The sequence below is a fragment of the Rhipicephalus microplus genome, unplaced genomic scaffold (assembly GCF_043290135.1).
Source record: "Rhipicephalus microplus isolate Deutch F79 unplaced genomic scaffold, USDA_Rmic scaffold_40, whole genome shotgun sequence".
Lineage (NCBI taxonomy): Eukaryota > Metazoa > Arthropoda > Arachnida > Ixodida > Ixodidae > Rhipicephalus > Rhipicephalus microplus.
Window position 1 is genome coordinate 1,194,448 of NW_027464613.1, and position 24,890 is coordinate 1,219,337.

Sequence of the window (24,890 nt, forward strand, 5' to 3'; positions counted from 1 at the left end):
GGAGTTTCTAGTTGTGAAGTTTCTAGTTGTGGAGTTTCTAGTTTTCGAGTTTCTAGTTGTGGAGTTTCTAGTTGTTGAGTCTCCTGTTGCGGAGTTTCTAGTTGCGGAGTTTCTAGTTGGGGAGTTTCCAGTTGTGGAGTTTCTAGTTGTGGAGTTTCTAGTTGTGGAGTCTCAAGTTGTGGAGTTTAAACTTGTGGAGTTTCAAGTTGTGGAGTCTATAGTTGTGGAGTTTCTAGTTGTAGATTTTCTAGTTGTGGAGTATCTAGTTGTGGATTTTCCAGTTGTGGAGTTTCTAGTTGTTCAGTTGCGGAGTATCTAGTTGTTGAGTTTCAAGTTGCAGAGTCTCTAGTTGTGGATTTTCAAGTTGTGGTGTCTCTAGATGTGGAGTTTCTAGTTGTCGAGTTTCCAGTTGTGGAGTATCTAGTAGTGGAGTTTCGAGTTGTGGAGTTTCTAGTTGTGGAGTTTCTAGTTGCGGAGTTTCTAGTTGCGAAGTTTCAAGTTGTGGAGTTTCAAGTTGCGGAGTCTCAAGCTGTGGAGTGTCTAGTTGTGGAGTTTCCAGTTGTGGAGTTTCAAGTTGTGGAGTTTCTAGTTGCAGAGTCTCTAGTTGTGGAGTTTCAAGTTGTGGAGTCTCTAGTTGTGGAGTTTCTAGTTGCCGAGTTTCCAGTTGTGGAGTATCTAACAAAGGAGTTTCCAGTTGTGGAGTTTCTAGTTGTGGAGTTTATAGTTGCGGAGTCCCTAGTTGTGGAGTTTCTAGTTGCGGAGTCTCAAGCTGCGGAGTTTCAAGTTGTGGAGTTTCTAGTTGTGGAGTCTCAAGTTGTGGAGTTTCAAGTTGTGAAGTTTCAAGTTGTGGAGTCTCTAGTTGTGGAGTTTTTAGTTGCAGAGTATCTAGTTGTGGAGCTTCCAGTTGTGCAGTTTCTAGTTGTGAAGTTGTGGAGTCTCTGGTTGTGGAGTTTTTAGTTGCGGAGTTTCTAGTTGTGGAGTTTCGAGTTGTGGAGTCTCTAGTTATGGAGTTTCTAGTTGTGGAGCTTCCAGTTGTGGAGTATCTAGTTGTGGAGTTTCCAGTTGTGAAGTATCTAGTTGTGGAGTTTCCAGTTGTGGAGTATCTAGTTGTGGAGTTTTGAGTTGTGGAGTTTCTAGTTGCGGAGTTTCTAGTTGCGGAGTTTCTAGTTGCGGAGTTTTTAATAGCGGAGTTTCTAGTTGTGAAGTTTCAAGTTGCGGAGTCTCAAGTTGTGGAAATTCCAGTTGTGGAGTTTCTAGTTGTGGAGTTGCTAGTGTTGGAGTTTCTAGTTGTGGAGTTTCAGGTTGTGGAGTTTCTAGTTGCAGAGATTCTAGTTGCGGAGTCTCTGGTTGTGGAAGTTCTAGTTATGGAGTTTCTAGTTGTGGAGTTTCTAGTCGTGGAGTTTTTAGTTGTGGAGTCTAGGGTTGTGGAGTTTAAAGTGGCGGAGTCTCAAGTTGTGGAATTTCTAGTTGTGGAGTTTTTAGCTGTCGAGCTTCTAGTCGTTGAGTTTCTAGTTTTGAAGTCTCTAGTTGTGGAGTCTCTAGTTATGGAGTCTCTAGTTTAGAACTTTCTAGTTGTAGAGTTTTTAGTTGTGGAGTGTCTAGTTGTGGAGTTTCCAGTTGTGGAGTTTCCAGTTGTGGAGTTTCGAGTTGTGGAGTTTCTTGTTGTGGAGGTTTGAGTAGTGGAGTTTCTAGTTGCGGCGTCTCAAGTTGTGGAGTTTGTAGTTGCGGAGTGTCTAGTTGTGGTGTTTCTAGCTGTGGAATTTCTTGTTGCGGAGTTTCTAAATGCGGAGTTTCTAGTTGCGGAGTTTCATAGTTGCAGAGTCTCTAGTTATGGAGTTTCTAGTTGTGGAGTGTCTAGTTGTGGAGTTTCAAGTTGTGGAGTTTCTAGTAGAGTTTCGAATTATGAAGTTTCTAGTTGTTGAGTTTCTAGTTTGAAGTCTCTAGTTGTAGATTCTCTAGTTGTGGAGTCTCTAGTTTAGGAGTTTCTGGTTGAAGAGTTTTTAGTTGTGGAGTGTCTAGTTGTGGAGTTTCCAGTTGTGGAGTTTCGAGTTGTGGAGTTTCGAGTTTTGGAGTTTCTAGTTGTGGAGTTTCGAGTTGTGGAGTCTCTAGTTATGGAGTTTCTAGTTGTGGAGCTTCCAGTTGTGGAGTATCTAGTTGTGGAGTTTCCAGTTGTGAAGTATCTAGTTGTGGAGTTTCCAGTTGTGGAGTATCTAGTTGTGGAGTTTTGAGTTGTGGAGTTTCTAGTTGCGGAGTTTCTAGTTGCGGAGTTTTTAATAGCGGAGTTTCTAGTTGTGAAGTTTCAAGTTGCGGAGTCTCAAGTTGTGGAAATTCCAGTTGTGGAGTTTTTAGTTGTGGAGTTTCTAGTTGTTGAGTTTCTAGTTGTGAAGTCTCCAGTTGTGGAGTCTCTAGTTGTGGAGTTTCTAGTTGCAGAGTATCTAGTTGTGGAGCTTCCAGTTGCGCAGTTTCTAGTTGTGAAGTTGTGGAGTCTCTGGTTGTGGAGTTTTTAGTTGTGGAGTTTCTAGTTGTGGAGTTTCGAGTTGTGGAGTCTCTAGTTATGGTGTTTCTAGTTGTGGAGCTTCCAGTTGTGGAGTATCTAGTTGTGGAGTTTCCAGTTGTGAAGTATCTATTTGTGGAGTTTGTAGTTGTGGAGTTTCTAGTCGTGGAGATTCTAGTTGTGGAGTCTCTAGTTGCGGAGTTTCTAGTTGCGGAGTTTCTAGTTGTGGAGTTTCTGGTTGTGGAGTTTCTAGTTGAGGAGTTTCAAGTTGTGGAGTTTCTAGTTGTGGAGTCTCTAGTTGTGGAGTTTAAACTTGTGGAGTCCCTAGTTGTGGAGTTTCTAGTTGCTGAGTCTCAAGATGCGGAGTTTCTAGTTGTTGAGTTTTTAGTTGTGGAGTTTCTAGTTGTTGAGTTTCTAGTTTGAAGTCTCTAGTTGTAGATTTTTTAGTTGTGGAGTCTCTAGTTTAGGAATTCCTATTTGAAGAGTTTTTAGTTGTGGAGTGTCTAGTTGAAGAGTTTTTAGTTGTGGAGTGTCTAGTTGTGGAGTTTCTAGTTGCAGAGTCTCTAGTTGTGGAGTTTCAAGTTGTGGAGTCTCTAGTTGTGGAGTTTCTAGTTGCCGAGTTTTCAGTTGTGGAGTATCTAGTAGTGGAGTTTCTATTTGTGGAGTTTCTAGCTGCGGAGTTTCTAGTTGCAGAGTCTCTGGTTGTGGAGTTTCGAGTTTTGGAGTTTCTAGTGTTGGAGGTTTGAGTTGTGGAGTTTCTAGTTGTGGAGTTTCTAGTTGCGGAATCTCTAGCTGTGGAATTTCTAGTTGCGGAACCTAAAGTTGTGAGGTTTCAAGTGGTGGAGTCTCTAGTTGTGGAGTTTCTAGTTGTGGAGTTTCTAGTTGTGGAGTCTCTAGTTGTGTAGTTTCTAGCTGCGGAGTTTCCAGTGATGGAGTTTTAGTTGTGGAGTTTTTAGTTGTGGAGTTTCTGGTTGTGGAGTTTCTGGTTGTGGAGTTTCTAGTTGCGGAGTCTCTAGTTGTGGAGTTTCGATTTTTGGAGTTTCTAGTGTTGGAGTTTTGAGTTTAGGAGTTTCTAGGTGCGGAATCACTAGCTGTGGATTTTCTAGTTGCGGAACTTAAAGTTGTGAGGTTTCAAGTTGTGGAGTTTCAAGTTGTGGAGTTTCTAGTTGTGGATTTTCCAGTTGTCGAGTTTCTAGTTGCGGAGTTTCTAGTTGCGCAGTTTTTAATAGCGGAGTTTCTAGTTTTGAAGTTTCAAGTTGCGGAGTCTCAAGTTGTGGAGTTTCTGGTTGTGGAGTTTTTAGTTGTGGAGTTTTTAGTTGTTGAGTTTCTAGTTGTGAAGTCTAGTTTTGTAGTTTCTAGCTGTGGAGTTTCTAGATATGGAAATTCTAGTTGCCGAGTCTGTGTTTGTGGGGTTTGTAGTTGTGGAGTTTGTAGTTGTGGAGTTTCTAGTTGTGGAGTTTCTAGTTGCGGAGTTTCTAGTTGTAGATTTTCTAGTTGTGGAGTATCTAGTTGTGGATTTTCCAGTTGCCGAGTTTCCAGTTGTGGAGTATCTAGTAGTGGAGTTTCCAGTTGTGGAGTCCCTAGTTGTGGAGTTTCTAGTTGCGGAGTCTCTAGCTGTGGAGTTTCAAGTTGTGGAGTTTCTAGTTGTGGAGTCTCAAGTTGTGGAGTTTAAAGTTGTGGAGTTTCATGTTGTGGAGTCTCTAGTTGTGGAGTTTCTAGTTGCAGAATATCTAGTTGTGCAGTTTACAGTTGTGGAGTTTCTAGTTGTGAAGTTGCGGAGTCTCTGGTTGTGGAGTTTTTAGTTCTGGAGTCTCTAGTTGTGGAGTTTCTAGTTGTGGAGTTTTTAGTTGTGGAGTATCTAGTTGTGGAGTTTCCAGTTGTGAAGTATCTAGTTGTGGAGTTTCCAGTTGTGGAGTATCTAGTTGTGGAGTTTTAAATTGTGGAGTTTGTAGTTGCGGAGTTTCTAGTTGCGGAGTTTTTAATAGCGGAGTTTCTAGTTGTGAAGTTTCAAGTCGCGGAGTCTCAAGTTGTGAAGTTTCCAGTTGTGGAGTTTCGAGTTGTGGAGTTTCGAGTTTTGGAGTTTCTAGTTGTGGAATTTTGAGTTGTGGAGTTTCTAGTTGTGGAGTTTCTAGTTGCGGAATCTCTAGATGTGGATTTTCTAGTTGCGTAACTTAAGGTCGTGAGGTTTCAAGTTGTGGAGTTTCTAGTTTTCTAGTTGTGGAGTTTCTAGTTGTGGAGTTTCTAGTTGTGGAGTCTGTAGTTGTGTAGTTTCTAGCTGCGGAGTTTCTATTTGTCGAGTATCTAGCTGCGGAGTTTCTAGTTGCGGAGTCTCTAGTTGTGGAGCTTCTAGTTGTGGAGTTTCTAGTTGTGGAGTTTCCATTTGTGGAGTTATAGTTGTGGACTTTCTAGACATGAAATTTTTTGTAGTCGTGTCTCTATTTGTGGAGCTTGTAGTTGTGGAGTTTCTAGTTGTTGAGTTTCTAGTTGTGGAGTCTCTAGTTTTGCAGTTTATAGTTGTGGAGTTTCTAGATATGGAATTTCTAGTTGCCGAGTCTGTATTTGCGAAGTTTGAAGTTCTGGAGTTTCTAGTTGTGGAGTTTCTAGTTGTGGAGTTTCTAGTTGCGGAGTTTCTAGTTGCGGAGTTTCTAATTGTGGAGTTTCTGGTTGTGGAGTTTCTATTTGAGGAGTTTCAAGTGTTGAAGTTTGTAGTTGTGGAGTCTCTAGTTGCGGAGTTTCTAGTTGTGAAGTTTATAGTTGTGGAGTTTCTAGTTTTCGAGTTTCTAGTTGTGGAGTTTCTAGTTGTTGAGTCTCCTGTTGCGGAGTTTCTAGTTGCGGAGTTTCTAGTTGGGGAGTTTCCAGTTGTGGAGTTTCTAGTTGTGGAGTTTCTAGTTGTGGAGTCTCAAGTTGTGGAGTTTAGACTTGTGAAGTTTCAAGTTGTGGAGTCTATAGTTGTGGAGTTTCTAGTTGTAGATTTTCTAGTTGTGGAGTATCTAGTTGTGGATTTTCCAGTTGTGGAGTTTCTAGTTGTTCAGTTGCGGAGTATCTATTTGTTGAGTTTCAAGTTGCAGAGTCTCTAGTTGTGGATTTTCAAGTTGTGGTGTCTCTAGATGTGGAGTTTCTAGTTGTCGAGTTTCCAGTTGTGGAGTATCTAGTAGTGGAGTTTCGAGTTGTGGAGTTTCTAGTTGTGGAGTTTCTAGTTGCGGAGTTTCTAGTTGCGAAGTTTCAAGTTGTGGAGTTTCAAGTTGCGGAGTCTCAAGCTGTGGAGTGTCTAGTTGTGGAGTTTCCAGTTGTGGAGTTTCAAGTTGTGGAGTTTCTAGTTGCAGAGTCTCTAGTTGTGGAGTTTCAAGTTGTGGAGTCTCTAGTTGTGGAGTTTCTAGTTGCCGAGTTTCCAGTTGTGGAGTATCTAACAAAGGAGTTTCCAGTTGTGGAGTTTCTAGTTGTGGAGTTTATAGTTGCGGAGTCCCTAGTTGTGGAGTTTCTAGTTGCGGAGTCTCAAGCTGCGGAGTTTCAAGTTGTGGAGTTTCTAGTTGTGGAGTCTCAAGTTGTGGAGTTTCAAGTTGTGAAGTTTCAAGTTGTGGAGTCTCTAGTTGTGGAGTTTCTAGTTGCAGAGTATCTAGTTGTGGAGCTTCCAGTTGTGCAGTTTCTAGTTGTGAAGTTGTGGAGTCTCTGGTTGTGGAGTTTTTAGTTGTGGAGTTTCTAGTTGTGGAGTTTCGAGTTGTGGAGTCTCTAGTTATGGAGTTTCTAGTTGTGGAGCTTCCAGTTGTGGAGTTTCCAGTTGTGAATTATCTAGTTGTGGAGTTTCCAGTTGTGGAGTTTCCAGTTGTGGAGTTTTGAGTTGTGGAGTTTCTAGTTGCGGAGTTTCTAGTTGCGGAGTTTTTAATAGCGGAGTTTCTAGTTGTGAAGTTTCAAGTTGCGGAGTCTCAAGTTGTGGAAATTCCAGTTGTGGAGTTTCTAGTTGTGGAGTTGCTAGTGTTGGAGTTTCTAGTTGTGGAGTTTCAGGTTGTGGAGTTTCTAGTTGCAGAGATTCTAGTTGCGGAGTCTCTGGTTGTGGAAGTTCTAGTTATGGAGTTTCTAGTTGTGGAGTTTCTAGTCGTGGAGTTTTTAGTTGTGGAGTCTAGGGTTGTGGAGTTTAAAGTGGCGGAGTCTCAAGTTGTGGAATTTCTAGTTGTGGAGTTTTTAGCTGTCGAGCTTCTAGTCGTTGAGTTTCTAATTTTGAAGTCTCTAGTTGTGGAGTCTCTAGTTATGGAGTCTCTAGTTTAGAACTTTCTAGTTGTAGAGTTTTTAGTTGTGGAGTGTCTAGTTGTGGAGTTTCCAGTTGTGGAGTTTCCAGTTGTGGAGTTTCGAGTTGTGGAGTTCTTGTTGTGGAGGTTTGAGTAGTGGAGTTTCTAGTTGCGGCGTCTCAAGTTGTGGAGTTTGTAGTTGCGGAGTGTCTAGTTGTGGTGTTTCTAGCTGTGGAATTTCTTGTTGCGGAGTTTCTAAATGCGGAGTTTCTAGTTGCGGAGTTTCATAGTTGCAGAGTCTCTAGTTATGGAGTTTCTAGTTGTGGAGTGTCTAGTTGTGGAGTTTCAAGTTGTGGAGTTTCTAGTAGAGTTTCGAATTATGAAGTTTCTAGTTGTTGAGTTTCTAGTTTGAAGTCTCTAGTTGTAGATTCTCTAGTTGTGGAGTCTCTAGTTTAGGAGTTTCTGGTTGAAGAGTTTTTAGTTGTGGAGTGTCTAGTTGTGGAGTTTCCAGTTGTGGAGTTTCGAGTTGTGGAGTTTCGAGTTTTGGAGTTTCTAGTTGTGGAGTTTCGAGTTGTGGAGTCTCTAGTTATGGAGTTTCTAGTTGTGGAGCTTCCAGTTGTGGAGTATCTAGTTGTGGAGTTTCCAGTTGTGAAGTATCTAGTTGTGGAGTTTCCAGTTGTGGAGTATCTAGTTGTGGAGTTTTGAGTTGTGGAGTTTCTAGTTGCGGAGTTTCTAGTTGCGGAGTTTTTAATAGCGGAGTTTCTAGTTGTGAAGTTTCAAGTTGCGGAGTCTCAAGTTGTGGAAATTCCAGTTGTGGAGTTTTTAGTTGTGGAGTTTCTAGTTGTTGAGTTTCTAGTTGTGAAGTCTCCAGTTGTGGAGTCTCTAGTTGTGGAGTTTCTAGTTGCAGAGTATCTAGTTGTGGAGCTTCCAGTTGCGCAGTTTCTAGTTGTGAAGTTGTGGAGTCTCTGGTTGTGGAGTTTTTAGTTGTGGAGTTTCTAGTTGTGGAGTTTCGAGTTGTGGAGTCTCTAGTTATGGAGTTTCTAGTTGTGGAGCTTCCAGTTGTGGAGTATCTAGTTGTGGAGTTTCCAGTTGTGAAGTATCTATTTGTGGAGTTTGTAGTTGTGGAGTTTCTAGTCGTGGAGATTCTAGTTGTGGAGTCTCTAGTTGCGGAGTTTCTAGTTGCGGAGTTTCTAGTTGTGGAGTTTCTGGTTGTGGAGTTTCTAGTTGAGGAGTTTCAAGTTGTGGAGTTTCTAGTTGTGGAGTCTCTAGTTGTGGAGTTTAAACTTGTGGAGTCCCTAGTTGTGGAGTTTCTAGTTGCTGAGTCTCAAGATGCGGAGTTTCTAGTTGTTGAGTTTTTAGTTGTGGAGTTTCTAGTTGTTGAGTTTCTAGTTTGAAGTCTCTAGTTGTAGATTTTTTAGTTGTGGAGTCTCTAGTTTAGGAATTCCTAGTTGAAGAGTTTTTAGTTGTGGAGTGTCTAGTTGAAGAGTTTTTAGTTGTGGAGTGTCTAGTTGTGGAGTTTCTAGTTGCAGAGTCTCTAGTTGTGGAGTTTCAAGTTGTGGAGTCTCTAGTTGTGGAGTTTCTAGTTGCCGAGTTTTCAGTTGTGGAGTATCTAGTAGTGGAGTTTCTATTTGTGGAGTTTCTAGCTGCGGAGTTTCTAGTTGCAGAGTCTCTGGTTGTGGAGTTTCGAGTTTTGGAGTTTCTAGTGTTGGAGGTTTGAGTTGTGGAGTTTCTAGTTGTGGAGTTTCTAGTTGCGGAATCTCTAGCTGTGGAATTTCTAGTTGCGGAACCTAAAGTTGTGAGGTTTCAAGTGGTGGAGTCTCTAGTTGTGGAGTTTCTAGTTGTGGAGTTTCTAGTTGTGGAGTCTCTAGTTGTGTAGTTTCTAGCTGCGGAGTTTCCAGTGATGGAGTTTTAGTTGTGGAGTTTTTAGTTGTGGAGTTTCTGGTTGTGGAGTTTCTGGTTGTGGAGTTTCTAGTTGCGGAGTCTCTAGTTGTGGAGTTTCGATTTTTGGAGTTTCTAGTGTTGGAGTTTTGAGTTTAGGAGTTTCTAGGTGCGGAATCACTAGCTGTGGATTTTCTAGTTGCGGAACTTAAAGTTGTGAGGTTTGAAGTTGTGGAGTTTCAAGTTGTGGAGTTTCTAGTTGTGGATTTTCCAGTTGTCGAGTTTCTAGTTGCGGAGTTTCTAGTTGCGCAGTTTTTAATAGCGGAGTTTCTAGTTTTGAAGTTTCAAGTTGCGGAGTCTCAAGTTGTGGAGTTTCTGGTTGTGGAGTTTTTAGTTGTGGAGCTTTTAGTTGTTGAGTTTCTAGTTGTGAAGTCTAGTTTTGTAGTTTCTAGCTGTGGAGTTTCTAGATATGGAAATTCTAGTTGCCGAGTCTGTGTTTGTGGGGTTTGTAGTTGTGGAGTTTGTAGTTGTGGAGTTTCTAGTTGTGGAGTTTCTAGTTGCGGAGTTTCTAGTTGTAGATTTTCTAGTTGTGGAGTATCTAGTTGTGGATTTTCCAGTTGCCGAGTTTCCAGTTGTGGAGTATCTAGTAGTGGAGTTTCCAGTTGTGGAGTCCCTAGTTGTGGAGTTTCTAGTTGCGGAGTCTCTAGCTGTGGAGTTTCAAGTTGTGGAGTTTCTAGTTGTGGAGTCTCAAGTTGTGGAGTTTAAAGTTGTGGAGTTTCATGTTGTGGAGTCTCTAGTTGTGGAGTTTCTAGTTGCAGAATATCTAGTTGTGCAGTTTACAGTTGTGGAGTTTCTAGTTGTGAAGTTGCGGAGTCTCTGGTTGTGGAGTTTTTAGTTCTGGAGTCTCTAGTTGTGGAGTTTCTAGTTGTGGAGTTTTTAGTTGTGGAGTATCTAGTTGTGGAGTTTCCAGTTGTGAAGTATCTAGTTGTGGAGTTTCCAGTTGTGGAGTATCTAGTTGTGGAGTTTTAAATTGTGGAGTTTGTAGTTGCGGAGTTTCTAGTTGCGGAGTTTTTAATAGCGGAGTTTCTAGTTGTGAAGTTTCAAGTCGCGGAGTCTCAAGTTGTGAAGTTTCCAGTTGTGGAGTTTCGAGTTGTGGAGTTTCGAGTTTTGGAGTTTTTAGTTGTGGAATTTTGAGTTGTGGAGTTTCTAGTTGTGGAGTTTCTAGTTGCGGAATCTCTAGATGTGGATTTTCTAGTTGCGTAACTTAAGGTCGTGAGGTTTCAAGTTGTGGAGTTTCTAGTTTTCTAGTTGTGGAGTTTCTAGTTGTGGAGTTTCTAGTTGTGGAGTCTGTAGTTGTGTAGTTTCTAGCTGCGGAGTTTCTATTTGTCGAGTATCTAGCTGCGGAGTTTCTAGTTGCGGAGTCTCTAGTTGTGGAGCTTCTAGTTGTGGAGTTTCTAGTTGTGGAGTTTCCATTTGTGGAGTTATAGTTGTGGACTTTCTAGACATGAAATTTTTTGTAGTCGTGTCTCTATTTGTGGAGCTTGTAGTTGTGGAGTTTCTAGTTGTTGAGTTTCTAGTTGTGGAGTCTCTAGTTTTGCAGTTTATAGTTGTGGAGTTTCTAGATATGGAATTTCTAGTTGCCGAGTCTGTATTTGCGAAGTTTGAAGTTCTGGAGTTTCTAGTTGTGGAGTTTCTAGTTGTGGAGTTTCTAGTTGCGGAGTTTCTAGTTGCGGAGTTTCTAATTGTGGAGTTTCTGGTTGTGGAGTTTCTATTTGAGGAGTTTCAAGTGTTGAAGTTTGTAGTTGTGGAGTCTCTAGTTGCGGAGTTTCTAGTTGTGAAGTTTCTAGTTGTGGAGTTTCTAGTTTTCGAGTTTCTAGTTGTGGAGTTTCTAGTTGTTGAGTCTCCTGTTGCGGAGTTTCTAGTTGCGGAGTTTCTAGTTGGGGAGTTTCCAGTTGTGGAGTTTCTAGTTGTGGAGTTTCTAGTTGTGGAGTCTCAAGTTGTGGAGTTTAGACTTGTGAAGTTTCAAGTTGTGGAGTCTATAGTTGTGGAGTTTCTAGTTGTAGATTTTCTAGTTGTGGAGTATCTAGTTGTGGATTTTCCAGTTGTGGAGTTTCTAGTTGTTCAGTTGCGGAGTATCTATTTGTTGAGTTTCAAGTTGCAGAGTCTCTAGTTGTGGATTTTCAAGTTGTGGTGTCTCTAGATGTGGAGTTTCTAGTTGTCGAGTTTCCAGTTGTGGAGTATCTAGTAGTGGAGTTTCGAGTTGTGGAGTTTCTAGTTGTGGAGTTTCTAGTTGCGGAGTTTCTAGTTGCGAAGTTTCAAGTTGTGGAGTTTCAAGTTGCGGAGTCTCAAGCTGTGGAGTGTCTAGTTGTGGAGTTTCCAGTTGTGGAGTTTCAAGTTGTGGAGTTTCTAGTTGCAGAGTCTCTAGTTGTGGAGTTTCAAGTTGTGGAGTCTCTAGTTGTGGAGTTTCTAGTTGCCGAGTTTCCAGTTGTGGAGTATCTAACAAAGGAGTTTCCAGTTGTGGAGTTTCTAGTTGTGGAGTTTATAGTTGCGGAGTCCCTAGTTGTGGAGTTTCTAGTTGCGGAGTCTCAAGCTGCGGAGTTTCAAGTTGTGGAGTTTCTAGTTGTGGAGTCTCAAGTTGTGGAGTTTCAAGTTGTGAAGTTTCAAGTTGTGGAGTCTCTAGTTGTGGAGTTTCTAGTTGCAGAGTATCTAGTTGTGGAGCTTCCAGTTGTGCAGTTTCTAGTTGTGAAGTTGTGGAGTCTCTGGTTGTGGAGTTTTTAGTTGTGGAGTTTCTAGTTGTGGAGTTTCGAGTTGTGGAGTCTCTAGTTATGGAGTTTCTAGTTGTGGAGCTTCCAGTTGTGGAGTTTCCAGTTGTGAATTATCTAGTTGTGGAGTTTCCAGTTGTGGAGTTTCCAGTTGTGGAGTTTTGAGTTGTGGAGTTTCTAGTTGCGGAGTTTCTAGTTGCGGAGTTTTTAATAGCGGAGTTTCTAGTTGTGAAGTTTCAAGTTGCGGAGTCTCAAGTTGTGGAAATTCCAGTTGTGGAGTTTCTAGTTGTGGAGTTGCTAGTGTTGGAGTTTCTAGTTGTGGAGTTTCAGGTTGTGGAGTTTCTAGTTGCAGAGATTCTAGTTGCGGAGTCTCTGGTTGTGGAAGTTCTAGTTATGGAGTTTCTAGTTGTGGAGTTTCTAGTCGTGGAGTTTTTAGTTGTGGAGTCTAGGGTTGTGGAGTTTAAAGTGGCGGAGTCTCAAGTTGTGGAATTTCTAGTTGTGGAGTTTTTAGCTGTCGAGCTTCTAGTCGTTGAGTTTCTAATTTTGAAGTCTCTAGTTGTGGAGTCTCTAGTTATGGAGTCTCTAGTTTAGAACTTTCTAGTTGTAGAGTTTTTAGTTGTGGAGTGTCTAGTTGTGGAGTTTCCAGTTGTGGAGTTTCCAGTTGTGGAGTTTCGAGTTGTGGAGTTCTTGTTGTGGAGGTTTGAGTAGTGGAGTTTCTAGTTGCGGCGTCTCAAGTTGTGGAGTTTGTAGTTGCGGAGTGTCTAGTTGTGGTGTTTCTAGCTGTGGAATTTCTTGTTGCGGAGTTTCTAAATGCGGAGTTTCTAGTTGCGGAGTTTCATAGTTGCAGAGTCTCTAGTTATGGAGTTTCTAGTTGTGGAGTGTCTAGTTGTGGAGTTTCAAGTTGTGGAGTTTCTAGTAGAGTTTCGAATTATGAAGTTTCTAGTTGTTGAGTTTCTAGTTTGAAGTCTCTAGTTGTAGATTCTCTATTTGTGGAGTCTCTAGTTTAGGAGTTTCTGGTTGAAGAGTTTTTAGTTGTGGAGTGTCTAGTTGTGGAGTTTCCAGTTGTGGAGTTTCGAGTTGTGGAGTTTCGAGTTTTGGAGTTTCTAGTTGTGGAGTTTCGAGTTGTGGAGTCTCTAGTTATGGAGTTTCTAGTTGTGGAGCTTCCAGTTGTGGAGTATCTAGTTGTGGAGTTTCCAGTTGTGAAGTATCTAGTTGTGGAGTTTCCAGTTGTGGAGTATCTAGTTGTGGAGTTTTGAGTTGTGGAGTTTCTAGTTGCGGAGTTTCTAGTTGCGGAGTTTTTAATAGCGGAGTTTCTAGTTGTGAAGTTTCAAGTTGCGGAGTCTCAAGTTGTGGAAATTCCAGTTGTGGAGTTTTTAGTTGTGGAGTTTCTAGTTGTTGAGTTTCTAGTTGTGAAGTCTCCAGTTGTGGAGTCTCTAGTTGTGGAGTTTCTAGTTGCAGAGTATCTAGTTGTGGAGCTTCCAGTTGCGCAGTTTCTAGTTGTGAAGTTGTGGAGTCTCTGGTTGTGGAGTTTTTAGTTGTGGAGTTTCTAGTTGTGGAGTTTCGAGTTGTGGAGTCTCTAGTTATGGAGTTTCTAGTTGTGGAGCTTCCAGTTGTGGAGTATCTAGTTGTGGAGTTTCCAGTTGTGAAGTATCTATTTGTGGAGTTTGTAGTTGTGGAGTTTCTAGTCGTGGAGATTCTAGTTGTGGAGTCTCTAGTTGCGGAGTTTCTAGTTGCGGAGTTTCTAGTTGTGGAGTTTCTGGTTGTGGAGTTTCTAGTTGAGGAGTTTCAAGTTGTGGAGTTTCTAGTTGTGGAGTCTCTAGTTGTGGAGTTTAAACTTGTGGAGTCCCTAGTTGTGGAGTTTCTAGTTGCTGAGTCTCAAGATGCGGAGTTTCTAGTTGTTGAGTTTTTAGTTGTGGAGTTTCTAGTTGTTGAGTTTCTAGTTTGAAGTCTCTAGTTGTAGATTTTTTAGTTGTGGAGTCTCTAGTTTAGGAATTCCTAGTTGAAGAGTTTTTAGTTGTGGAGTGTCTAGTTGAAGAGTTTTTAGTTGTGGAGTGTCTAGTTGTGGAGTTTCTAGTTGCAGAGTCTCTAGTTGTGGAGTTTCAAGTTGTGGAGTCTCTAGTTGTGGAGTTTCTAGTTGCCGAGTTTTCAGTTGTGGAGTATCTAGTAGTGGAGTTTCTATTTGTGGAGTTTCTAGCTGCGGAGTTTCTAGTTGCAGAGTCTCTGGTTGTGGAGTTTCGAGTTTTGGAGTTTCTAGTGTTGGAGGTTTGAGTTGTGGAGTTTCTAGTTGTGGAGTTTCTAGTTGCGGAATCTCTAGCTGTGGAATTTCTAGTTGCGGAACCTAAAGTTGTGAGGTTTCAAGTGGTGGAGTCTCTAGTTGTGGAGTTTCTAGTTGTGGAGTTTCTAGTTGTGGAGTCTCTAGTTGTGTAGTTTCTAGCTGCGGAGTTTCCAGTGATGGAGTTTTAGTTGTGGAGTTTTTAGTTGTGGAGTTTCTGGTTGTGGAGTTTCTGGTTGTGGAGTTTCTAGTTGCGGAGTCTCTAGTTGTGGAGTTTCGATTTTTGGAGTTTCTAGTGTTGGAGTTTTGAGTTTAGGAGTTTCTAGGTGCGGAATCACTAGCTGTGGATTTTCTAGTTGCGGAACTTAAAGTTGTGAGGTTTCAAGTTGTGGAGTTTCAAGTTGTGGAGTTTCTAGTTGTGGATTTTCCAGTTGTCGAGTTTCTAGTTGCGGAGTTTCTAGTTGCGCAGTTTTTAATAGCGGAGTTTCTAGTTTTGAAGTTTAAAGTTGCGGAGTCTCAAGTTGTGGAGTTTCTGGTTGTGGAGTTTTTAGTTGTGGAGTTTTTAGTTGTTGAGTTTCTAGTTGTGAAGTCTAGTTTTGTAGTTTCTAGCTGTGGAGTTTCTAGATATGGAAATTCTAGTTGCCGAGTCTGTGTTTGTGGGGTTTGTAGTTGTGGAGTTTGTAGTTGTGGAGTTTCTAGTTGTGGAGTTTCTAGTTGCGGAGTTTCTAGTTGTAGATTTTCTAGTTGTGGAGTATCTAGTTGTGGATTTTCCAGTTGCCGAGTTTCCAGTTGTGGAGTATCTAGTAGTGGAGTTTCCAGTTGTGGAGTCCCTAGTTGTGGAGTTTCTAGTTGCGGAGTCTCTAGCTGTGGAGTTTCAAGTTGTGGAGTTTCTAGTTGTGGAGTCTCAAGTTGTGGAGTTTAAAGTTGTGGAGTTTCATGTTGTGGAGTCTCTAGTTGTGGAGTTTCTAGTTGCAGAGTATCTAGTTGTGCAGTTTACAGTTGTGGAGTTTCTAGTTGTGAAGTTGCGGAGTCTCTGGTTGTGGAGTTTTTAGTTCTGGAGTCTCTAGTTGTGGAGTTTCTAGTTGTGGAGTTTTTAGTTGTGGAGTATCTAGTTGTGGAGTTTCCAGTTGTGAAGTATCTAGTTGTGGAGTTTCCAGTTGTGGAGTATCTAGTTGTGGAGTTTTAAATTGTGGAGTTTGTAGTTGCGGAGTTTCTAGTTGCGGAGTTTTTAATAGCGGAGTTTCTAGTTGTGAAGTTTCAAGTCGCGGAGTCTCAAGTTGTGAAGTTTCCAGTTGTGGAGTTTCGAGTTGTGGAGTTTCGAGTTTTGGAGTTTCTAGTTGTGGAATTTTGAGTTGTGGAGTTTCTAGTTGTGGAGTTTCTAGTTGCGGAATCTCTAGATGTGGATTTTCTAGTTGCGTAACTTAAGGTCGTGAGGTTTCAAGTTGTGGAGTTTCTAGTTTTCTAGTTGTGGAGTTTCTAGTTGTGGAGTTTCTAGTTGTGGAGTCTGTAGTTGTGTAGTTTCTAGCTGCGGAGTTTCTATTTGTCGAGTATCTAGCTGCGGAGTTTCTAGTTGCGGAGTCTCTAGTTGTGGAGCTTCTAGTTGTGGAGTTTCTAGTTGTGGAGTTTCCATTTGTGGAGTTATAGTTGTGGACTTTCTAGACATGAAATTTTTTGTAGTCGTGTCTCTATTTGTGGAGCTTGTAGTTGTGGAGTTTCTAGTTGTTGAGTTTCTAGTTGTGGAGTGTCTAGTTTTGCAGTTTATAGTTGTGGAGTTTCTAGATATGGAATTTCTAGTTGCCGAGTCTGTATTTGCGAAGTTTGAAGTTCTGGAGTTTCTAGTTGTGGAGTTTCTAGTTGTGGAGTTTCTAGTTGCGGAGTTTCTAGTTGCGGAGTTTCTAATTGTGGAGTTTCTGGTTGTGGAGTTTCTATTTGAGGAGTTTCAAGTGTTGAAGTTTGTAGTTGTGGAGTCTCTAGTTGCGGAGTTTCTAGTTGTGAAGTTTCTAGTTGTGGAGTTTCTAGTTTTCGAGTTTCTAGTTGTGGAGTTTCTAGTTGTTGAGTCTCCTGTTGCGGAGTTTCTAGTTGCGGAGTTTCTAGTTGGGGAGTTTCCAGTTGTGGAGTTTCTAGTTGTGGAGTTTCTAGTTGTGGAGTCTCAAGTTGTGGAGTTTAAACTTGTGGAGTTTCAAGTTGTGGAGTCTATAGTTGTGGAGTTTCTAGTTGTAGATTTTCTAGTTGTGGAGTATCTAGTTGTGGATTTTCCAGTTGTGGAGTTTCTAGTTGTTCAGTTGCGGAGTATCTAGTTGTTGAGTTTCAAGTTGCAGAGTCTCTAGTTGTGGATTTTCAAGTTGTGGTGTCTCTAGATGTGGAGTTTCTAGTTGTCGAGTTTCCAGTTGTGGAGTATCTAGTAGTGGAGTTTCGAGTTGTGGAGTTTCTAGTTGTGGAGTTTCTAGTTGCGGAGTTTCTAGTTGCGAAGTTTCAAGTTGTGGAGTTTCAAGTTGCGGAGTCTCAAGCTGTGGAGTGTCTAGTTTTGGAGTTTCCAGTTGTGGAGTTTCAAGTTGTGGAGTTTCTAGTTGCAGAGTCTCTAGTTGTGGAGTTTCAAGTTGTGGAGTCTCTAGTTGTGGAGTTTCTAGTTGCCGAGTTTCCAGATGTGGAGTATCTAACAAAGGAGTTTCCAGTTGTGGAGTTTCTAGTTGTGGAGTTTATAGTTGCGGAGTCCCAAGTTGTGGAGTTTCTAGTTGCGGAGTCTCAAGCTGCGGAGTTTCAAGTTGTGGAGTTTCTAGTTGTGGAGTCTCAAGTTGTGGAGTTTCAAGTTGTGAAGTTTCAAGTTGTGGAGTCTCTAGTTGTGGAGTTTCTAGTTGCAGAGTATCTAGTTGTGGAGCTTCCAGTTGTGCAGTTTCTAGTTGTGAAGTTGTGGAGTCTCTGGTTGTGGAGTTTTTAGTTGTGGAGTTTCTAGTTGTGGAGTTTCGAGTTGTGGAGTCTCTAGTTATGGAGTTTCTAGTTGTGGAGCTTCCAGTTGTGGAGTTTCCAGTTGTGAATTATCTAGTTGTGGAGTTTCCAGTTGTGGAGTTTCCAGTTGTGGAGTTTTGAGTTGTGGAGTTTCTAGTTGCGGAGTTTCTAGTTGCGGAGTTTTTAATAGCGGAGTTTCTAGTTGTGAAGTTTCAAGTTGCGGAGTCTCAAGTTGTGGAAATTCCAGTTGTGGAGTTTCTAGTTGTGGAGTTGCTAGTGTTGGAGTTTCTAGTTGTGGAGTTTCAGGTTGTGGAGTTTCTAGTTGCAGAGATTCTAGTTGCGGAGTCTCTGGTTGTGGAAGTTCTAGTTATGGAGTTTCTAGTTGTGGAGTTTCTAGTCGTGGAGTTTTTAGTTGTGGAGTCTAGGGTTGTGGAGTTTAAAGTGGCGGAGTCTCAAGTTGTGGAATTTCTAGTTGTGGAGTTTTTAGCTGTCGAGCTTCTAGTCGTTGAGTTTCTAGTTTTGAAGTCTCTAGTTGTGGAGTCTCTAGTTATGGAGTCTCTAGTTTTGAACTTTCTAGTTGTAGAGTTTTTAGTTGTGGAGTGTCTAGTTGTGGAGTTTCCAGTTGTGGAGTTTCCAGTTGTGGAGTTTCGAGTTGTGGAGTTCTTGTTGTGGAGGTTTGAGTAGTGGAGTTTCTAGTTGCGGCGTCTCAAGTTGTGGAGTTTGTAGTTGCGGAGTGTCTAGTTGTGGTGTTTCTAGCTGTGGAATTTCTTGTTGCGGAGTTTCTAAATGCGGAGTTTCTAGTTGCGGAGTTTCATAGTTGCAGAGTCTCTAGTTATGGAGTTTCTAGTTGTGGAGTGTCTAGTTGTGGAGTTTCAAGTTGTGGAGTTTCTAGTAGAGTTTCGAATTATGAAGTTTCTAGTTGTTGAGTTTCTAGTTTGAAGTCTCTAGTTGTAGATTCTCTTGTTGTGGAGTCTCTAGTTTAGGAGTTTCTGGTTGAAGAGTTTTTAGTTGTGGAGTGTCTAGTTGTGGAGTTTCCAGTTGTGGAGTTTCGAGTTGTGGAGTTTCGAGTTTTGGAGTTTCTAGTTGTGGAGTTTCGAGTTGTGGAGTCTCTAGTTATGGAGTTTCTAGTTGTGGAGCTTCCAGTTGTGGAGTATCTAGTTGTGGAGTTTCCAGTTGTGAAGTATCTAGTTGTGGAGTTTCCAGTTGTGGAGTATCTAGTTGTGGAGTTTTGAGTTGTGGAGTTTCTAGTTGCGGAGTTTCTAGTTGCGGAGTTTTTAATAGCGGAGTTTCTAGTTGTGAAGTTTCAAGTTGCGGAGTCTCAAGTTGTGGAAATTCCAGTTGTGGAGTTTTTAGTTGTGGAGTTTCTAGTTGTTGAGTTTCTAGTTGTGAAGTCTCTTGTTGTGGAGTCTCTAGTTTTGGAGTTTCTAGTTGCAGAGTATCTAGTTGTGGAGCTTCCAGTTGCGCAGTTTCTAGTTGTGAAGTTGTGGAGTCTCTGGTTGTGGAGTTTTTAGTTGTGGAGTTTCTAGTTGTGGAGTTTCGAGTTGTGGAGTCTCTAGTTATGGAGTTTCTAGTTGTGGAGCTTCCAGTTGTGGAGTATCTAGTTGTGGAGTTTCCAGTTGTGAAGTATCTATTTGTGGAGTTTGTAGTTGTGGAGTTTCTAGTCGTGGAGATTCTAGTTGTGGAGTCTCTAGTTGCGGAGTTTCTAGTTGCGGAGTTTCTAGTTGTGGAGTTTCTGGTTGTGGAGTTTCTAGTTGAGGAGTTTCAAGTTGTGGAGTTTCTAGTTGTGGAGTCTCTAGTTGTGGAGTTTAAACTTGTGGAGTCCCTAGTTGTGGAGTTTCTAGTTGCTGAGTCTCAAGATGTGGAGTTTCTAGTTGTTGAGTTTTTAGTTGTGGAGTTTCTAGTTGTTGAGTTTCTAGTTTGAAGTCTCTAGTTGTAGATTTTTTAGTTGTGGAGTCTCTAGTTTAGGAATTCCTAGTTGAAGAGTTTTTAGTTGTGGAGTGTCTAGTTGAAGAGTTTTTAGTTGTGGAGTGTCTAGTTGTGGAGTTTCTAGTTGCAGAGTCTCTAGTTGTGGAGTTTCAAGTTGTGGAGTCTCTAGTTGTGGAGTTTCTAGTTGCCGAGTTTTCAGTTGTGGAGTATCTAGTAGTGGAGTTTCTATTTGTGGAGTTTCTAGCTGCGGAGTTTCTAGTTGCAGAGTCTCTGGTTGTGGAGTTTCGAGTTTTGGAGTTTCTAGTGTTGGAGGTTTGAGTTGTGGAGTTTCTAGTTGTGGAGTTTCTAGTTGCGGAATCTCTAGCTGTGGAATTTCTAGTTGCGGAACCTAAAGTTGTGAGGTTTCAAGTGGTGGAGTCTCTAGTTGTGGAGTTTCTAGTTGTGGAGTTTCTAGTTGTGGAGTCTTTAGTTGTGTAGTTTCTAGCTGCGGAGTTTCCAGTGATGGAGTTTTAGTTGTGGAGTTTTTAGTTGTGGAGTTTCTGGTTGTGGAGTTTCTGGTTGTGGAGTTTCTAGTTGCGGAGTCTCTAGTTGTGGAGTTTCGATTTTTGGAGTTTCTAGTGTTGGAGTTTTGAGTTTAGGAGTTTCTAGGTGCGGAATCACTAGCTGTGGATTTTCTAGTTGCGGAACTTAAAGTTGTGAGGTTTCAAGTTGTGGAGTTTCAAGTTGTGGAGTTTCTAGTTGTGGATTTTCCAGTTGTCGAGTTTCTAGTTGCGGAGTTTCTAGTTGCGGAGTTTTTAATAGCGGAGTTTCTAGTTGTGAAGTTTCAAGTTGCGGAGTCTCAAGTTGTGAAGTTTCCAGTTGTGGAGTTTTTAGTTGTGGAGTTTTAGTTGTTGAGTTTCTAGTTTTGAAGTCTCTAGTTTTGCAGTTTCTAGCTGTGGATTTCTAGATATGAAATTTCTAGTTGCCGGGTCTGTATTTGTGGGGTTTGTAGTTGTGGAGTTTGTAGTTGTGGAGTTTCTAGTTGTGGAGTTTCTAGTTGCGGAGTTTCTAGTTGTAGATTTTCTAGTTGTGGAGTATCTAGTTCTGGAGTTTCTAGTTGTTGAGTTGCGGAGTCTCTAGTTGTTGAGTTTTTAGTTGCAGAGTCTCTAGTTGTGGAGTGTCAAGTTGTGGAGTCTCTGGATGTGGAGTTTCTAGTTGCTGAGTTTCCAGTTGTGGAGTTTCTAGTTGCTGAGTTTCCAGTTGCGGAGTATCTAGTAGTGGAGTTTCCAGTTGAGGAGTTTCTAGTTGCGGAGTTTCTAGTTGCGGAGTCCCTAGTTGTGGAGTTTCTAGTTGCGGAGTCTCAAGATGTGGAGTTTCTAGTTGTTGAGTTTTTAGTTGTGGAGTTTCTAGTGCTTCAGTTTCTAGTTTGAAGTCTCTAGTTGTAGATTCTCTAGTTGTGGAGTCTCTAGTTTACGAATTTCTAGTTGAAGAGTTTTTAGTTGTGGAGTGTCTAGTTGTGGAGTTTCCAGTTGTTGAGTTTCGAGTTGTGGAGTTGCGGAGTCTCTAGTTGTGGAGTTTCCAGTTGCAGAGTCTCTAGTTGTGGAGTTTCAAGTTGTGGAGTCTCTAGTTGTGGAGTTTCTAGTTGCCGAGTTTCCAGTTGCGGAGTATCTAGTAGTGGAGTTGCCGGTTGTGGAGTTTCCAGTTGTGGAGTTTCTAGTTTCGGAGTCCATAGTTGTGGAGTTTCTAGTTGCGGAGTCTCAAGATGTGGAGTTTCTAGTTGTTGAGTTTTCAGTTGTGGAGTTTCTATTTGTTGAGTTTCTAGTTTGAAGTCTCTAGTTGTAGATTTTTTAGTTGTGGAGTCTCTAGTTTAGAAATTTCTAGTTGAAGAGTTTTTAGTTGTGGAGTGTCTAGTTGTGGAGTTTCCAGTTGTGGAGTTTTGAGTTGTGGAGTTGTGGAGTCTCTAGTTGTGGAGTTTCTAGTTGCAGAGTCTCTAGTTGTGGAGTTTCAAGTTTTGGAGTTTCTAGTGTTGGAGTTTTGAGTTTAGGAGTTTCTAGTTGCGGAATCACCAGCTGTGGATTTCCTAGTTGCGGAACTTAAAGTTGTGAGGTTTCAAGTTGTGGAGTTTCAAGTTGTGGAGTTTCTAGTTGTGGAATTTCTAGTTATGGAGTCTCTAGTTGTGTAGTTTCTAGCTGCGGAGTTTCTATTTGTGGAGTTTCTAGTTGCGGAGTTTCTAGTTGCAGAGTCTCTGGTTGTGGAGTTTCTAGTTGCGGAGTCTCTAGTTGTGGAGTTTCTAGTTGTGGAGTTTCTAGTTGTGGAGTTCCAAGTTGTAAAGTTTCTAGTTGGGGAGTTTCTAGTTGTGGAGTTTCTAGTTGTGGAGTCTCAAGTTGTGGAGTTTAAACTTGTGGAGTTTTAAGTTGTGGAGTCTATAGTTGTGGAGTTTCTAGTTGTGGATTTTCTAGTTGTGGAGTAAATAGTTGTGGATTTTCCAGTTGTGTAGTTTCTAGTTGTGGAGTTGCGGAGTCTCTAGTTGTGGAGTTTCTAGTTGCCGAGTTTCCAGTTGTGGAGTATCTAGTAGTGGAGTTTCCAGTTGTGGAGTTTCTAGTTGCAAAGTATCTAGTTGTGCAGTTTCCAGTTGTGGAGTTTCTAGTGTTGAAGTTGCGGAGTCTCTGGTTGTGGAGTTTTTAGTTGTGGAGTCTCTAGTTGTGGAGTTTCTAGTTGTGGAGTTTTTAGTTGTGGAGTATCTAGTTGTGGAGTTTCCAGTTGTGATGTATCTAGTTGTGGAGTTTCCAGTTGTGGAGTATCTAGTTGTGGAGTTTTAAATTGTGGAGTTTCTAGTTGCGGAGTTTTTAATAGCGGAGTTTCTAGTTTTGAAGTTTCAAGTTGCGGAGTTTCAAGTTGTGGAGTTTCCAAGTTGGAGTTTTTAGTTGTGGAGTTTTTAGTTGTTGGGTTTCTAGTTGTGAAGTCTCTAGTTTTGCAGTTTCTAGCTGTGGAGTTTCTAGATATGGAATTTCTAGTTGCCGAGTCTGTATTTGTGGGGTTTGTAGTTGTGGAGTTTCTAGTTGTGGAGTTTCTAGTTGTGGAGTTTCTAGTTGCGGAGTTTCTAGTTGTAGATTTTCTAGTTGTGGAGTATCTAGTTGTGGATTTTTCAGTTGCCGAGTTTCCAGTTGTGGAGTATCTAGTAGTGGAGTTTCCAGTTGTGGAGTCCCTAGTTGTGGAGTTTCTAGTTGCGGAGTCTCAAGCTGTGGAGTTTCAAGTTGTGGAGTCTCTAGTTGTGGAGTCTCAAGTTGTGGAGTTTAAAGTTGTGGAGTTTCAAGTTGTGGAGTCTCTAGTTGTGGAGTTTCTAGTTGCAGAGTATCTAGTTGTGCAGTTTCCAGTTGTGGAGTTTCTAGTTGTGAAGTTGCGGAGTCTCTGGTTGTGGAGTTTTTAGTTCTGGAGTCTCTAGTTGTGGAGTTTCTAGTTGTGGAGTTTTTAGTTGTGGAGTATCTAGTTGTGGAGTTTCCAGTTGTGAAGTATCTAGTTGTGGAGTTTCCAGTTGTGGAGTATCTAGTTGTGGAGTTTTAAATTGTGCAGTTTCTAGTTGCGGAGTTTCTAGTTGCGGAGTTTTTAATAGCGGAGTTTCTAGTTGTGAAGTTTCAAGTTGCGGAGTCTCAAGTTGTGGAGTTTCCAGTTGTGGAGTTTTGAGTTGTGGAGTTTCTAGCTGTGGAGTTTCTAGATATGGAATTTCTAGTTGACGAGTCTGTATTTGTGGGGTTTGTAGTTGTGGAGTTTCTAGTTGTGGAGTTTCTAGTTGTGGAGTCTCTAGTTGCGGAGTTTCTAGTTGTAGATTTTCTAGTTGTGGAGTATCTAGTTGTGGATTTTCCAGTTGTGGAGTTTCTAGTTGTTGAGTTGCGGAGTTTCTAGTTGTTGAGTTTCTAGTTGCAGAGTCTCTAGTTGTGGAGTTTTAAGTTGTGGAGTCTCTGGATGTGGAGTTTCTAGTTGTCGAGTTTCCAGTTGTGGAGTATCTAGTAGTGGAGTTTCGAGTTGTGGAGTTTCTAGTTGTGGAGTTTCTAGTTGTGGAGTCCTTAGTGTTGGAGTTTCTAGTTGCGGAGTCTCTAGTTGTGGAGTTTCGAGTTGCGGAGTCTCAAACTGTAGAGTTTCTAGTTGTTGAGTTTTTAGTTGTGGAGTTTCCAGTTGTTGAGTTTCTAGTTTCAAGTCTCTAGTTGTAGATTCTCTAGTTGTGGAGTCTCTAGTTTAGGAGTTTCTAGTTGAAGAGTTTTTTGTGGTGGAGTGTCTAGTTGTGGAGTTTCCAGTAGTGGAGTTTCGAGTTGTGGAGTTTCTAGTTGCGGAGTCCCTAGTTGTGGATTTTCTAGTTGTGGAGTCTCAAGCTGTGGAGTTTCTAGTTGTTGAGTTTTTAGTTGTGGAGTTTCTAGTGCTTGAGTTTCTAGTTTGAAGTCTCTAGTTGTAGATTCTCTAGTTGTGGAGTCTCTAGTTTAGAATTTTTCTAGTTGAAGAGTTTTTAGTTGTGGAGTGTTCTGTTGTGGAGTTTCCAGTTGTGGAGTTTCGAGTTGTGGAGTTGCGGAGTCTCTAGTTGTGGAGTTTCTAGTTGCAGAGTCTCTAGTTGTGGTGTTTCAAGTTGTGGAGTCTCTAGTTGTGGAGTTTCTAGTTGCCGAGTTTCCAGTTGTGGAGTATCTAGTACTGGAGTTGCCGGTTGTGGAGTTTCCAGTTGTGGAGTTTCTAGTTGCGGAGTCCCTAGTTGTGGAGTTTCTAGTTGCGGAGTCTCAAGATGTGGAGTTTCTAGTTGTTGAGTTTTTAGTTGTGGAGTTTCTAGTTGTTGAGTTTCTAGTTTGAAGTCTCTAGTTGTAGATTTTTTAGTTGTGGAGTCTCTAGTTTAGGAATTTCTAGTTGAAGAGTTTCTAGTTGTGGAGTGTCTAGTTGTGGAGTTTCTAGTTGCAGAGTCTCTAGTTGTGGAGTTTCAAGTTGTGGAGTCGCTAGTTGTGGAGTTTCTAGTTGCCGAGTTTTCAGTTGTGGAGTATCTAGTAGTGGAGTTTCTATTTGTGGAGTTTCTAGATGCGGAGTTTCTAGTTGCAGAGTCTCTGGTTGTGGAGTTTCGAGTTTTGGAGTTTCTAGTGTTGGAAGTTTGAGTTGTGGAGTTTCTAGTTGTGGAGTTTCTAGTTGCGGAATCTCTAGCTGTGGATTTTCTAGTTGCGGAACCTAAAGTTGTGAGGTTTCAAGTGGTGGAGTCTCTAGTTGTGGAGTTTCTTGTTGTGGAGTTTCTAGTTGTGGAGTCTCTAGTTGTGTAGTTTCTAGCTGCGGAGTTTCTAGTTGCAGAGTTTTTATTTGTAGAGTTTTTACTTGCGGAGTTTCTAGTTGCAGAGTCTCTGGTTGTGGAGTTTCTAGTTGCAAAGTCTCTAGTTCTGCAGTTTCTTGTTGTGGAGTTTCCAGTTGTGGAGTTTTTAGTTGTGGAGTTTCTAGTTGTGGAGTTTCTGGTTGTGGAGTTTCTGGTTGTGGAGTTTCTAGTTGCGGAGTCTCTAGTTGTGGAGTTTCGATTTTTGGAGTTTCTAGTGTTGGAGTTTTGAGTTTAGGAGTTTCTAGTTGCGGAATCTCTAGCTGTGGATTTTCTAGTTGCGGAACTTAAAGTTGTGAGGTTTCAAGTTGTGGAGTTTCAAGTTGTGGAGTTTCTAGTTGTGGAATTTCTAGTTGTGGAGTCTCTAGTTGTGTAGTTTCTAGCTGCAGAGTTTCTATTTGTGGAGTTTCTAGTTGCGGAGTTTCTAGTTGCAGAGTCTCTGGTTGTGGAGTTTCTAGTTGCGGAGTCTCTAGTTGTGGAGTTTCTAGTTGTGGAGTTTCTAGTTGTGGAGTTCCAAGTTGTAAAGTTTCTAGTTGGGGAGTTTCTAGTTGTGGAGTTTCTAGTTGTGGAGTCTCAAGTTGTGGAGTTTAAACTTGTGGAGTTTCAAGTTGTGGAGTCTATAGTTGTGGAGTTTCTAGTTGTGGATTTTCTAGTTGTGGAGTATATCGTTGTGGATTTTCCAGTTGTGGAGTTTCTAGTTGTGGAGTTGCGGAGTCTCTAGTTGTGGAGTTTCTAGTTGCAGAGTCTCTAGTTGTGGAGTTTGAAGTTGTGGAGTCTCTAGTTGTGGAGTTTCTAGTTGCCGAGTTTCCAGTTGTGGAGTATCTAGTAGTGGAGTTTCCAGTTGTGGAGTTTCTAGTTGTGGAGTTTCTAGTTGCGGAGTCCCTTGTTGTGGAGTTTCTAGTTGTGGAGTCTCTAGTTGTAGAGTTTCTTGTTGAGGAGTTTCTAGTTGTGGATTTTCCAGTTGTCGAGTTTCTAGTAGTGGAGTATCTAGTAGTGAAGTTTCCAGTTGTGGAGTTTCAAGTTGCGGAGTCTCAAGCTGTGGAGCTTCTAGTTGTTGAGTTTAGTTGTGCAGTTTCTAGTTGTTGAGTTTCTA